The sequence below is a fragment of the Camelus dromedarius genome, chromosome 1 (genome assembly GCF_036321535.1).
Source record: "Camelus dromedarius isolate mCamDro1 chromosome 1, mCamDro1.pat, whole genome shotgun sequence".
NCBI lineage: Eukaryota > Metazoa > Chordata > Mammalia > Artiodactyla > Camelidae > Camelus > Camelus dromedarius.
In genome coordinates, this window is record NC_087436.1 from 118,930,461 (window position 1) to 118,945,588 (window position 15,128).

The 15,128-nt window shown below is 52.9% G+C and overlaps 1 protein-coding gene across 2 annotated transcripts in view; it reads left to right on the forward strand.

The window, feature by feature from the left end:
• Positions 1–8,295: 8,295 nt before the first annotated feature.
• WFS1 (wolframin ER transmembrane glycoprotein) overlaps positions 8,296–15,128 on the forward strand; it is a 28,473-nt gene continuing 21,640 nt past the window's right edge. The window contains exons 1-2 of one of the 2 annotated variants that reach the window (XM_031437682.2): positions 8,307–8,453; positions 14,907–15,081. The gene's annotated coding sequence lies outside the window, so the exon portion shown is untranslated. Of the gene's footprint in view, positions 8,454–14,906; positions 15,082–15,128 lie in introns of both variants that reach the window. The other variant, XM_031437676.2, reaches the window with a different exon arrangement.

The window sequence follows — 15,128 nt, forward strand, 5'->3', positions numbered from 1 at the left end:
GTCCAAATTGCTCCCACAAATATCAAAAGTGCTTACCCCCCCCAGCTTTCTCTGCCAGTCTCCACATCGTCGACACCTGTCTATGGGACTCTGCTGCTGCTAAGTGGGTGTCTGGAAAGTTCTGGGAAGGATTTTGAATTGTTCTGCCCCTCCTGACAATCCCTAAGTGCTGTATGCCTAAGTTTTCTTCTATTGTTTCCTGCTAAAGTGAGCAGGAAGTTCCCTCTCCCACCTGCTCTGGGTTTTGTCAAGATGACAGCAGGGACTCGGACGGAAAGCTAGTCACTTCAGGAGGGAGGGAGGAGGTGCCACACCCCCCACTGAAGGCACAGGAGGAAGTTCAGAGCCCACAGGCTGGGGGTGTTTGTTTAAAAGAGGCCTTTAGTGATACGAGGAACCCCTGCCCAGGTGAGATTGCTGGGTTTCAGATCTGGGGTCTGTAGGTGGTGTGGCATTGCGGCAGGGATTGGGGACAATCAAAGCAAAGCGATGTCATGGTGTGACCTTGGGCAGGTCCGTCAACCTCTCAGAGCCCCTGACTCCCTACTGATACCCACCTCCTGGGGTCGTTGTGTGAATTTAACGAGCCAGTTGGTGGAGTGACTGCTTGTAAGGAGTGATGATGACTTCTGGTGTGACGTGGAAGGAACTGGCATCCACCAGTCCCACTAATGTGCTGGCCGCTTCCCCACAGGTTATCTCATGGGCCTTCCCAACAACCTGCTGGGTACAGAGGTGTGCTGAGCTGACACTCAGAGAGGTCCACGCGTCACCTGTGCCAGGCTTGCCTAGTGAGCCTCCACGCTCTGTTCTCCGATGTAAGGTCAGCGCCTCTTGGGAGCAGCCAAGATGACCTTCAGCAGGTGATGAGTAGATAAACTCTGGTACCTCCTCACAATGGGATACTATTCAATGCCAAAAAGAGATGCGCTATCAAGGCATGAAAAGACATGGAGGGACCTTAAACGCCTATGACTAAGTGGAAGAAGCCAGTCTTACACAGGCTCCATATTATATGATTCCAATTACATGACATTCTGGAAAAGGCAAAACTATGGAGACAGTAGAAAGATCAGTGGTGACTGGGACTGGTCAGGGGAGGAACAGGAATTTGAGGGCAGTGGAGCAACTCTGTGTGACACTACAATGGTGGACACGTGTCATCATACGTTTGTCCACCCCTACAGAAGGCACAACACTGAGCGGGAGCCCTCACGTAAACTATGGACTTTCAGTGATGATGATGTGAGCACGCAGTTCTTTGATCTAACAGGTGTAATGAGGACACTGACCGTGGAGGAGGCGCTCGTGTTGGAGGGTAGGGGGTGTGTGAGAAATAGCTGTACTTTCTGCTCAGTTTTACTGTGAACCTGGAACTACTTTAAAAGATAAAGTCTATGTTTTAGAAAGAAGAAGAACCCCCCCAAAAAGAGTAAAGTCAGCACCTCCTCCAGGAAGCCTTCCTTGACTACTGCAGGCTGCAACAGTTTCTTCCTGTGCTGGGAATCTGTAGGCCAGCATGGCTTCTCCCCGATTATTCCATTCCTGTTCCCCAACAGGTGGCTGGAGTTTTCCAGCTTCTGAACCAAACCAGCCCATAAGCCCCTCCAGGGCAGGGATGGGGTGGGAAGAGGGGGTGTGCCTTAGACCCTTCTGTCTCTTGCCGTGAGGAAATGTGTAGTAGTTTCCCGGCAAATGTTGCCCTTGCTGCTGTGTCCAGCCCTGGTGACACAGAGCCATGTGGCTTGTCGACCAAACCAGCTGCCCTCACCGATGCCATGGCCAGGCCCCAAGCTGGCTGCTTTTGTGGACACCCCGGATCCCAGGGCAGCAGGCTGAGCCCATTTCCCAGGTGAGTGGCCCGAGGCTTGGGGCAGGGGTGCACCTCCCTGGCACTGCTCAGTGACTGTGCTGGTTATGTGTCGATTTGACTGGACTGAAGGGTATCCAGACAGCTGGTAAAGCACCGTTTCTGAGTGCCTGTGAGGCTGTCTCCAGAAGAGATTAGCATTTGACTTAAGACCAAGTAAAGCAGGTCACGCTCCCTTGTGCGGGCGGGCATCATCAGTCCACTCAGGGCCTGAAATCACCCTGCTCCAGCTGGGATGGCCACCTTCCCCTGCCCTCGGACATCGGCTCAGGCCTTCTGACTTGGTTGCGAACCACCACCAGCCTTCCTGGGTCCCCAGCCTCAGTAGATGGTGGGGCTTCTCTGGGACGTGCTGCCCCCCCCCCATGTGGGCATTTGTCCTTCCTCTGCCTCCAAGCTGCCTTCGCATCCTCAGCGCTCTTTTTTCTGGTATGAAACTTCTCAACATACTTAGTGACTCATCCAGAGGCCCTTAAGTGGCAGTCACTGCCTCCAGAGATGAGTAAATCACGACTCAGACTCACGGGGGCTCAGAGCTGCCTGGTGACAATGCAGTGTGGGAGGGTGTCTGGGGGAGGGGTATGTGGAGGTGCAGGAAGGTGCGGGGAGCAGGGCAAGGGGCCCCTGATATTACATCCAGCCCTGGTGACACAGAGCCTTGTGACCAGCTCCAAGCCTCCTGTCGGAACTCTGGCCACTTCTGCTGCATTTCCAAGGAGACTGCAGAGTGGACTGTGAGCTCAGGTTTATAAAGGAAGATAGGAAAGGAGGGAGGGGGAGGGGGATGGTCAGGGAAGCGGGAAGAGAGATCTTGGAGACCCTCCACCTCCTTGGAGACAGAGGGAGGCCACCCGACCCATCAAGGTTAGGAAGATCCACTGAGCTGAAACACTAAAGAGAGCTTCCTGTCTTAGACGTGGTCAGGGGCAGGTCGGCTGGCCTCCAGGAGGGAGGCTGGGAAGGGGTGGGTAGCATGGCCAGAGTGCGCTCCAGACCTTGCTAAATGCTGAATGTGGTTCCTCTACTCCCATCTGCCCAGGACTCTCCATAAATCTAAGCTGCTGGTTCTGTTGGCCTGGGCAGGACCATCTCTCCAGGTGGTTTAATATTCATGCAGCTGGGCAGGAACCTGCAGCCTGAAGCAGGGCTCCTCCAACTTTACCATCAACATGCGTCACAGGGGTGTCTCTCTGAAAGGAAGACTCTGACTCAGAAGGTCTGAGGTGGGACGGCTTTCTGCATGTCTAACAGGTGCCCAGGTGAAGGATGAAGGATGAAGACCACACTCTCAATTGCTCACCTCCACAGTCACAGGTCTTAAATTTCTCTGACCATCTGAACCCCCCTGGGAACCTCTTAAAATGCAGATACGTGGGTGGTCCTGGGGTCTCACGATCCTAGAAGCCCAGCGTGCGACCAACGTGCCCTATGTGCCCAGTGGGCCACACACTCGGGACCTAGGTCATTCAAAGGACACTTCCCCAACTCTCAGTATGCGTGTTTATCCTCCTGGGACCCACAAGAGGGTGATTTGGCCCCTTGATTCTTTGATTTTGATGAGAATTGGTTTGAATGCCAATGGGTTGGTTCAGGACTTGGGTTATATTTATCCAAAGGCTGCCCTTGCAAGGGTTGGAATTTCCATGCCTCCCCAAGCTTCATCTTCAGGACACCAGTGCACACTAGGTCACGACAAGACTACAGTCCCAATACAACATTAGGATTATATTAGTTTCCCGAGGCTGCTACCAGGAGCAAATCACCACAAAAACTCAGTGGCTTAAAACAACAACAGTTCTGGAGCCAGACTCTGAAATCAGTATCATTGGACCAAAATCAAGAATCCATTTCCTTCCAGTATCAGTGGCTGCAGGCATTCTTTGGCTTGTGGCTGCATCACTCCGATCTTCAAGGCCAGCGTCCTCAAATTTCTCTCTGCTCCATCTTCACATCGTCTGCTTTGTCTGCCTCTGCCCCTCTCCTTCAAGGATGCTTGTGACTGCCGTTAGGGTCCACCTGGATAATCCGGGATAATTGCCCCAGCTCGTGTGATTATATCACATGTAGTTTAGTCACATTTGCAAAGACCTTTTTTTCCCAAATAAAGGGACATTCACAGGTTCCAGAAAGTAGGACCTGATACCTAGAGGGACTTTTTTTTGCCTAATACACCAATGGTCTGAAAAAGGGCTCAACTCTGCTGTCCTTCAGAATATAACTCAACAACTTCCTCCCTCACTTCTCTTTGTATGCTTGGCATGTAGCCCAATGCCTGGAACTGACAGGATGTCAATAAATTTTTGCTGGGTAAAGTGAAGCGGGCTTTAAATAGGACTAGGGAAGGAAGCAGGCAAGCCCATGAAAGCAGAATCTGAAAACGGGGAGGAATCAGAGGACTGCAGGTGGGGCAATAGGGCCGAAGGGTGGAAGGCATTTTCAGATGTCACACTAGAGAGTCTGGACATTGTCCTGAAGGCAGGAAAGAGCTCCTGATGAAGCCATTCATTCATTCAAAACTCAACAGCAAAGCATAGGCTTCAGCTTTGTGGCGCCATGAAGACAGGCCTCCTAGAGAGATGGCATTGAATTAAAACAAGAGCTGTGTTTTAGTAAGTTCTCTCTGTATTTGTAAGTTATTGCTCTCGGAGTTTGGGGCTGTATTAGGGGTCTATAGAGAAAGAGAACCAATAGGAGATATCTAGATCTTTATCTGTATCTGCATCTATCTTTAGAGAGAGATTTATTGTAAGGAATTGGCTCGTCTGATGGTGGGGGCTGACAAATCCAAAATCTGCAGGGCGGACTGGAGACCTAGGGAAGAGTTGATTTTGCAACTCAAATCTGAAGGCCGTCTGCTGGCAGAGTTCCCTCGTCCTCAGGGGGAGGGGAGGGGAGAGTGGGGGACTTTGGTCGTTACCTCTTAAGGCCTTCAACTGATTGGGTGAGGCCTGCCCACATTGCACAAGGTCATCTGCTTTACCGAAAGTCTCCTGATATAAATGTCACTTGTATCTCAAAAATATCTTCACAGCAACATCTAGGACTGGTGTTTGACCAAATCTTGGCCCTGCTGAGTTAACACATAAAAGTAACCGTCACAGCTGCTATATTTTCTGGTTCATTAAGATTTATGACTGTTGAATCTTTATGGATTGCACCTTGCACCATTACATAATATCCCTCTTTGTTCCTGTGAATGCTTTCTGCCTTGAATTCTTTATGCACCATTAATCTGTCATTCTTGTTATTTTCTTAATTTCAGTTTTCCAATATTGTCCACTTTGGGCCTCTATTTGTCAGCATTTTAGGTGCATTCCTTTTAAATTACACTTACACTGCATTTTGATTTTTATCCCAGTCTTATTAAGGGCTTTTGATAGGAAATTTGGCCCATTCACATTTCTTTTGAAAGTTAATATCCAAGATTTTAAATTTTTTCATCTTTTATTAAATTTTGTTGTTACTGCCATTATTTCCTCTTTCCCCCATTTCTTAATTTCATTTCTTTATTCATTCCCCCAACGCCCCAACCTCCACCCACGAATTCATAAGTTCTAGTCTGCTTTTTTCCCACTAGTTGGTGCTTTCCGATTCCTGATAGTCACAATTAAACCAATATTTCCCTGTTAATGTATGAAATGTAAAGGGTAACAATGCTGTCCCCCGCCATGATATCGCCCTACCCCACCTCCCGGCACCAAATCAGATCCCTGTACTTCTCCACTCCACCCCTTGCTCCCTCAAGTCCTGGGTTTTGCTAATATCAATTCTATTGTTTACTTCCAGGCTAACACAGGTTTCCCTCACAGTAAATGGCTTGTTTCAAGAATCCCTGCTTAGCAATTATCATACAGAATCCCAGGCATATTTACATTAAACCACATATTTTGCAAGGGTCACTGTTTACCACCATTTTCTGTGCTCCATGTCTGTTCTATCTCAAAAGATTGAACTGTGTCAAGAGAGGGGATCTTCCATGGATGAAAGATGCCCTCTCTGTGTCTTCCCATGTTGGATAATTTCTTTCTTTTGCCCTGACATATTAATTCCATCAGAGCAGGTGAAAGCCTTGTTGATCAGAAAATCACAGTCCCTGGACATCGTTCCAAAGTCCCCTAGGAATCTGGCACCACCCTGTCTCTCCTTCCTCTGGACGTCACTGATTCTTTCTGGAACTCTGCACGATTTTCTCTTTATCTTGGAGGTGGAGGCTTCACAGCATAGCTTCAGCCCAGAGACATTTTCTTCTAGCACTTCTTTCATTTCTGTTTTTCTCCAGCTCCTTTTGGAGTGCCTGTTCTCTACAAGCTGTACCTCCTGGAATGCCTGCAAGGGTCTCATTTTCTTCCTGATGATTTACATGTAATTTTCCTCTACACATTTAAAGGCACTTACTCCTTGTTATCCTCCAGTTTGCTAATTTTCCTCACCTCAACTGTTTTCTTTCTGAATTTACCTACTTATGACTTCTTAAGTTTTTTCCATTCCATGGCATATGTTAAATGTTTCTATGCTTTGACTGAGGTTCATTTTCTCTCTCTCATCTCCCAGGGAGGAATTGTTCAATCTGTCCTCTTCCCTCTGTTTATTGAGCTCCTTCAAATGTTTTGGCCTCTATGTGATGGATGTTTGGTGCCAAGGACCAGGTCATGATGGTCTTTTGGGCAGTGACCAGCCAACAGGGGTGGATTACGAGTTGTTTCTGTAGACAGTGATGAATGAGTTGGAAAAGTCTTACTGAGATGCTGGGGGTTGGTGTCTCTGCTCCCAGCTTCCCAGGGGAAAGGAGGGCTGCTTGGTTCCCAAGGGTACGTTGCAGGAGCCATTCAGATCAGTTCCCAGCTCTTGGAGATGAAGGAGAGGATGGGCAGTAAAGATGGGTGGGTTAGAAATAAAAGAAACATCTTCTTAGCTTTTCAAAGAGCTGCTAAGCTCCCAATAGATAAATGAGAGAGAGGATGCTTCTCAAAATTGAGAAACATGAAACATCCGGCCCCTTAGTTACTGTAGAAATGCAAATTACAATTGTAAAGAGACCATTTTTCACTTACCATATTAGGTAAGCATAAAAAATAAAATGTTTCCCAAGCTGGTGTGTGCCCCTCAGAGGTAAACAGGAGGCAACTTGGAGGACCTTGTTTTGGTGAACTATATCTATACATCTGAAGGACCCTATCAAGATCCAGTACTCCTGCTTCTAGGACTTTGCCCTCATGAAATAGTCATGCAGTGCAGTCGCGGTGACTTTTGAAAATCCTTTCTTAAATATGCGTAGGCCTCAAAATGTGAATGGTAATAGCCTTTGAGTGATTTTTTCCCCTTCTTTCTATTTTGTGTAATTCTCCAGATTTTCTGTGATTAGTATAAGGGGGAAAAGCACTCTGTGTGACTTTGGACAAATGACCACCTATGTCTGAGCCCCAGTAGTCTCATCAGTAAAAATGAGCCTAATGCCGCCTGCCTCACAGTGTCATTGGGAGGGAAATAAAAAACCTCGATGTGTGAAAGCTCCCCCCAAATTGAGCCTGGAGCAGAATCTTTGCTCCCGACATGTGAGTAGCATATTTCCGGCAGCCATTCTGAGCTGCAGTTTCTCCAGCAATAACCCAGGACAGGCAGTTTAGGTTGGCTGTGAGGACCAGACATAGGGCAGACACAGCCCTGGGGGTCCGCGGCCACCAGCCAGGGCTTCACAGTCCCAAGTGTAGACCTTTGCCCTCATTTCCAAACTACATCTCTCAGACCTCAGGCCAGGGTGGAAAGAAGAGGGTTTCCGAACCGGCTGAGCCTTGTACCACTCCCTCGGCTAATAATATATATTCTTAAACGAATCCCACAATTACCTTGTGAAAGCGTGATACATTGCATTTGATTTTATGCATTTAAAGCAGCACTTCGTTACAGGTACGCATTTAAAATGGGCCACATTTTTCTATCCCTGCTACTGTCTTTGGAATTAAGGCGTCTGGTATATAGTGGGCGCGCAACGTGTTAGTTAATATTGCAATAGTGATGATAATGAATCTGAAGTTGAGGACACTGGGGCCAGAGTAGTGGGTTAAAGGTGGGTCTGTCTCACCCAAGGGTCCAATCACCTGTTAACGCACCGAGGTGAGCTGCTTTGCCCAGCTAACTGACGCCCTGTGGGCGTGGTTTGGTGGGCGGGGCGGGGCCGGGCCCGAGTCCGCTCGGAAACTTTCGTTGTGGGCGTGTCGGGCCCGCCCTCCTGGCGACCTCGAGCCTGGAGGCGAAGCGGGCGAATCGGCGACCGCCAGGCGAGGCGCTCTGTTATTGGCAGGGGAGCCGGTGATTGGCAGGCTTGCCGGCCACTCAGCGGGCCGAGGTGGTGCCGCGTCCTCCGGGCCGTGTCGGGAGTGGAGAGCGTCGTGTGGCCCCGCCCCCATCCCCGCCCCTCGCCGCGCTGGGGGCAGCGCTCGCCAGCTCCCACTGTAACCAGTCCTGGCCGCTGGGTCCCGGCCGCACGTCTGCGGGCCAGGTGCATTTAACTCCTCCAGAGCAACTTTGCGGCGATCCCGGAGGTCCACGGGCGTCGCGGCGCCGCGTGCGGCTCACTCGCGGGCGGGTGAGTACTTCAGGGCAAGGGGCGGTCGCACGGAGTGCTGGAAAGAGACCTGGGAGCGCCTGGAGTTGTCTCCCTCCTCGGGCCTCAGTTTCCCCATTTGAGTGGATGGGTGGCTGGTACCAACGTCTCCTGCAAGTTCCCCAGAAGTTGGAGGGCCGGGGTCTCGCTCTCTCCGCCACTCACGGCGGCCCCTGCCGGCGCCCCGATGGCGTCTTCCTCGAGGGGTGCGCGCCCCCTCGGCCCCAGTCCCGGTACCTGGGGACATCTTGGGGCACAGCGCGCTCCGAGCACTGTCACGCCCGCGAGCCTCGCTTCGAAACCCTATTGCCGGCGGGAAAACCTGCCCCAGAGGCAGACGGCTTGTAGTGCTGGGGACCCGGCGAGTGGCAAGGGGTGCGTCCTCCCCGTGCCCCACTACATCAGTCTGTAGTTGCCCTGTCATGGCCCTTCCCCCGCGGCCGTCGCCTCTGGAAGGCGCTAGGGCCCCTAGTTGGGGGCTGCAGGAGGTGCTGGGGGTTCATTCCCCAAGTGGGGACCCTCCCACCTGAGGGGGCAGCTTCTGGGTCAGGCTGAAGCCCCCACTGCCCACGTAGAATCTGTGTGGCAGTTACTCCCCCAGGGGTTCCTCCTCAGTAAGGGGTAGTGGGGGGAGGCAGGAGCAGCCCCTGGGTCCTGGCTGGTGTAAACCCTGCCCTCTGGAATATCAGTTTATGTTTGGGTAGATGGAAACTTTCTGGTGAATCTGACCCAGCCCTTTTGAGTGTGATGGAGCTGGACTCTCCCACACCATTTGTTATAATTAATGTTAAGAAATTCCAAGAAACTGACATTTGTACATTTGGCCTCCAGGTAGTCTTAGGGGTAGAAATTATAGCCCCATGTGAAACATGAGGAAGCTAAGGCTCATTGGGGTTTGGTGATCTGCCCAAGACCACACAGATGATTGGGCAGAGCCTAGTGGGGCACCTCTGCCTCTGGGCAGGCGCTGAGAACAAGTGCCTGCCTCTCCTCACCTTGGACAGTGACCTTTGGCATTTGGCCCATTTGTAAAGGGCTTTCCCTTCTGCCGGGTTCCATCACTCAGGGAGCGATGCCCTGGGTACCCGGTGTGCTGGCTGCCTGCCCTCACTGCAGCCCCAGTGAGGGAGCCATGCCAACAGAAGCCCAGAGGCCACGCTTGTCACTGCCCATCCTGTCCCCTCTGTCTCCAAGAGGCTGTGATTCTCACAGGAGCCCCTACGCAGCTCACCAGGGATTCGGAGGAAGGTTCCTTTATACGCTTGCTCCCCCAGCAGATGGACCTTTGACTGGACACAGGAAAGGTTGCTGGGAGACCACATCTCATTTTTCCCTGGATAGAAGAGTATGTGGAAGGCTCCCCACTCAGGCCTCCCCTGTCCCTCCCAAGCCAGGGCTGGACTGGCCTTTGGGGTTGGTCTCAGCTCAATCCTGGGCCCCCAGAGTGCCTGTGCTATGGGACAGAGACCAAATCCTGGTCCACGACAGCGGTGATGAGAGGAAGCATGATAAAAGAGGGAGCTTTGTGCCTCATACAGCCCCCTCTCTTCCCCTAGGTCCCTTCCTCAGAGAGTGGCACCACCACCATGGTCCCCAGTCACAAACCAGGCTGCACTCTGCTTCCCCACTCTCACATTCATGGGTGATGCTTCTGTCTCCTGATTTGGGAGCTGGGCTCTGATGCCTGCCCTGGGCCAGGCCTCCTCACTTTCCCTGCAAGGCCACCCAGCCCCCTCCCTGGTCTCACTGGCCTGTCCCCACACAGGCTGGTGGCTCTTTACCTGCCACTGCCCTGCAGCCCTGCCCTGCACTTCTTCTGCCCTGGCTCAGCCCCAGCACTCAGCCTGGCGCTTGTTCAGGCCCTCGGGGCCTGCCCCAGGTTCCTGGCTGCCCATTCAGCCTCTTTTCTCCTTCCCGTGTCCCCTCCCAGAGTCACTTCCCAGCCGCCTACACCTTCCTGGCCACAGTGCTGGCATGTTCTCTGTCCACTGCCTTTTCCCCTGGGCAGTCCCCGTTGAAATGCCGACACACCTGCATTCTTTCCTCCCTTCACCCTTGTCTGGCTCGTGCCTGTTTGTCCTGAAGGCTTAGCCAAGGCCTCTTGTCCAGAGTCCCCACCCTGCCCCTTTCCCGCCACTGAGTGTGGCCCCTCCTGTGCTTGCAGCCCCCAGGTGCCCCATCACTGTAGTTGTCTGCTTACATGTCGTCCTTCCCATCTGGGCTGAGTGCTCGAAGGCCAGTCCTGCGGGATCTTCTCTGGGGCAGGATCGGCCCACAGTCCGTGCCTGCTGACCAGCCCAGGCCAGGCACGGAGCATTCCCAGATCGACTCCCTCTTTGTCCTGTGAACTTGGCACACTGGGTAGAGCTGGAATGTTCCTTGGTTTGGCCCTTAATACTGTGGGGCAAAAATAGGTACCTGGGAGTCTCCAAGGGCTTCGTGCCCTTGTCTTAAGGAGCAGCGCTGTGCCAGGTGGCAGGGCCGGGCTGGGCTGTCCAGGCCGGAGCAGATTTCCCAGACCCAGGGTACCCCTGAGCCGTCCAGGCCGGAGCAGATTTCCCAGACCCGGGGTACCCCTGAGCCTCTCCCTCTGGGCTCAGTTACAGATGGGTTTTACACTGCTTGTTTGTTTCTTTTTAAATGGAGGTACCGTGGATGGAACCCAGGACCTCCTGTATGCTAAGCATGTGCTCTACCACTGCACTATACCCTCCCCCAGATGAGTTTTCGAATGACATTTGGTTGTAATTCCAAAAACCTTGCACATTCATTATGGAAAATTAAGGAAATACGTTTAGAAAAAGAATAAAAGGAAGCTACCGGTAATCCCCCCACACAGAGATAGACAGGAGTACCATTGGGAGGCATTTTCTTCCATCTTTTTTGTGCCGATAAACTTTGCTTTCATCCTAAATAGACTCAGAGTAGTATCTCATGCTGCTTTAAATCCTTTTAACAGCGTTACACAAACATTTCCTTGTCTTAGATGTTCTTATACAAGGTGGTGGTTAACAGCTAGTGTGGCACACCCTGGAGGGGCTATGAGCTGCCTTCTCTGGACAGCGCTGGAAAGTACCGCTGTGATGGACCCCAGAGAGGCGCTCCGTAAGAGGGATGCGGGGAGGTCCGCAGTGGCACGTGGATGTCAAAGAGCAGCAAGTGGGATGGAGGTGGAACCGCAGGCATCCCGGGTTACTCCCTGGGCTGGGATCCTGGCGGTGGAGGCTGTGGTCAGAGGATGCGTGAACATCCTTAAGGCTTCCCTGGGGGCTTGTTTCAGAGGTGGGGGAGGCCCCCCTGGAGAGCAGGGGGGGGTCCGGCCTGAACAATGGTCAGGGAGTCTGGGCTGCAGGCCGCATGTGGTCATTCTCTGCATGTCAGGAGACGCATGGTCCCAGCAGCCCTCTCACCTCTCGGCAGGTGGCAGCCCCTCAGCCGAGCTCCATGTTTTTGGCATTTTGTGTTTTGATGGGATAAAAATATGCCTGGGTGCTCATGTGGAAAGAATGCTGGCCACTCTGGTTTTCTGGATCTTCCACAGCGATGGGTTTCCAGCCCCTGCTCTGGCCTGGGTGCTCGGGGTTGATGTCAGGGTGGCGGCGGAGGAGTCTTGGAGCTGGGTGGAGCTCCGAGGCTGATGCTGTTGTTCTGCAGCCAGGATTTTGGATTCCGGGGCCAGAAGATGGACCCGCTTCTGGTCACACAGCGAGATGGGGTAGGCTCTTCCCTTGCCAGCGCTGCTTTCCCCAGGCCAGGCTGCCTCAGGTGGGCCTCGCCCCTTAGGTCCCCGCTGTATCCTGAGTGAATGAGATGCAGCCCCTGCCTTCGGGGCCCCCAGGATCACAGAAAAAAAGACTCATCAGAGAAGGAGGGACCAGACGCCATTTGGGCCCGTCCACCGAGAGACCATCTGTGGTCCCCTCCGTGACCCAACCACGGCACCAGATCATTTCATTTGTTTTCAAATGACAAGGCCTTTGATCCAAAAAGGATTTGGCCGACTCTCAGGGAACCTGAAATTAATCCTCCTTTATTCATCTCTCCGTACTAACCAGATTTTACTTTAAACAGCTTTATTTTGATTGTAGAGTGACATGCATAATGCTTAGACCAGCAGGCCAGCCAGAAACTGTGTTTTCCTGAAGTTCCTGTTATAAGGTGTCTCTCAACTTGAATATGCCTTTATTTAGCACCTGGGAGAAATGGCTTGGGTGCTTTTTTGGGTTTTTTTTAATGCTTTATAGTTTGCACTTTGCTTTCTCTTCCTTCACCCCTGTGAGGTTAAATAGCTGCTAGTAAAGGGCAGAACTGGGGTTCACTCCCTGGTTGCTTCAGGTGGAAAAACTGTGTCCTGCTGGCCAGGGACAGTGCTGTCCCTCCTGACCCAGGGCTCCTCTCAGAGGGGCAGCTGGACCAGCCGGATAAGTCCTTCTGGTCCATCTCTGGCAGAGAGAGGGTTCTGAAGGAGACATACCCTGAGTGCTATGTGGTTACCTGAGAGCAAGTGATGGAGACAGGACTCAGGGCAGAGGCTGCTGGGAAGTTCCCAGAAGGAGGCAAATTGGGCCCTTGACTTGAATGTCATCTAGGATGGGGCCTGGGGGAGGGGAGAGGGCCAGTCCAAGAAGGGGGCCCTGCAAGAGCTAAGGCGTGGAGGTCAGCAGCTGCCTGTGGAGGCTGAAGAACAGGTTTGAGGAGACAGTGATGGGGGAAGAGAAGGTGTAGTGGGGTTTGGGTGGCAGAAGCAGGTGGGCGCATTTTGAGAGGCCTCTTCTTCAGAAAGGAGCTGTTTCTGAGTGAGAGGCTCTGTGGATTTGAACTCCAGCTCCGACACTCTGAGCTGTGTGGCCTCGGGCGGGGATCTCACCTTTCTGGACCTGAGCTTCCTTGTCTGTGACGTGGGGTGTGGGTTGAAGGACGGGCCATTTCTCCATCCATCACACCAGAGTATCAGCAGTACCCTCCTCGCAGGCCACGTGAGAATCCCCAGAAAATCGGTGGGAGGTGCTGGAACAGCACATTCCAGACGCGCTGGTTGCATTGTCATTAGCAACCGAGGAGCCCAGGCGTAAGTTGGGGGGCCTGAGAGCCCTCTGCCACTCCAAGAGGGTGGCATTTAGTTCTGGGGCAGCGGGAACCTCGGGAGATGGTGAGGTAGGACGTGGCCCCGTGTGGTTTGTCTCGGGTCAGCCAGTGACCTGCACAACTGGGTTCTGTCTGCCGAGTCGCTGGCTGCCTTTCCCCACCCACAGCCGGCCAGTGGGTCTGCACATGCAGCCAGATGAGGGGTTTTGCAAAAGTTGTCTCTTTGTTTGGTTCCCGGAAGCCTGGAGTTTGGAAACAGCACTGAGTGCTGTGTTGGTTTCCAGGCCAATCTTTGTGGCTTGATGTGCTTTTGGTTTACAGCCAGGAGGATGTTTTTAAAATAAGGGCTCAGTCCCTCTCAGGGAGGAATGTCCAGATGGAAATCTCCAGGGTTCTTTAGCGGACACAGATCCCATCTTTGGGACCCATGTCTAGCCGAGAATGCAGCAGACATGGTTGCATGGCCCTGGGGTGTGTTGTGTAGGGCCTGGGCCACCTCTGACTCTCCCTGTGACAGCCATCTCCAGAAATGCGTGTCGGCCCCCCACTTGGGCAGGCTGGGCAGGCTCGTGCTTGGAGGTGGGCGTTGGGGATGCCTGGGGGCCTGACCACTTGTGGTCTTTGGTCTCATGTGGTCCTCACAGCGCTCTGAGTGTGAGATGATTGTCCCCATTTACCGTTGAGGGAACTAAGTTGCAGAGGGGGACATGGCCTGCTCAGGACCACAGAGCTGGTGGGCATAGCCAGGGGCACGGGAGCCATGGCGAGTTAGGTTGGGAGCCAGATTCTTCCTTCCTCATCTCAGCGAAGAGGATGGACGTGGCCTTGAGGCCAGGGTGGGGGTGTCATGGACCCTTGGGAATCTGAAGAGAAGCCTTCCTGGATCCCCTGCGCTGCACGTGGTCCCAGCTGCTTCAGGGTCTGTGTCCTCTGAAGCCCACCCAGGACCCCAGTCTGGGATCCTGGTGCTGGGGAACTCTGATAGATTTCGGCCCCACCGTCTGTGGCCCCTGGTTGCCCTTAATCATGTCAGTGGTGGTTTTTGCCCTGTTGCTAAGTGGCATTATTGACTAATGGAGCCCTGTCCCCGTCCCAAAATCTGTGCGCTCCAGTCTGTTGCCGTCCCCTGGAACCAACCCCGTGGTCTCCATCACTCTGTGTCTAGTGTGTGCTTGTGTCTGGTGGTGTTCAGGTTCCTGGGTTTTTGTCCTGTGGCTCTGGCCTGGCGTGGAGGGCTTTGGAGCTGGGCAGGTCTGACTTAAACCCTGGCTCCAGGGGCCATGTTCCCACCCTCCATCCCTCTCCCCTTTCTCCCCCCACCCCATTTATTTAACTCTCATTCTGTGTCAGTGTGTTTGATTCCTAGGGCTTCTATAAGAAATTTCCAGACACTTGGTGGCTTGAAACAACAGCAACTTGCTGTCTTGTGGTCCTGGAGGCAAAAGCCTGAGATCACGACGTCGGCAGGGCTGGCTGCTTCTGGGGACACTGAGGGAGAGTCCCTCCTCGCCTCTCCTGGCTTCAGGTGCTGCTGGGCATCCCTGGCGTCCCTTGGCTTGCCACCGCTTCTCT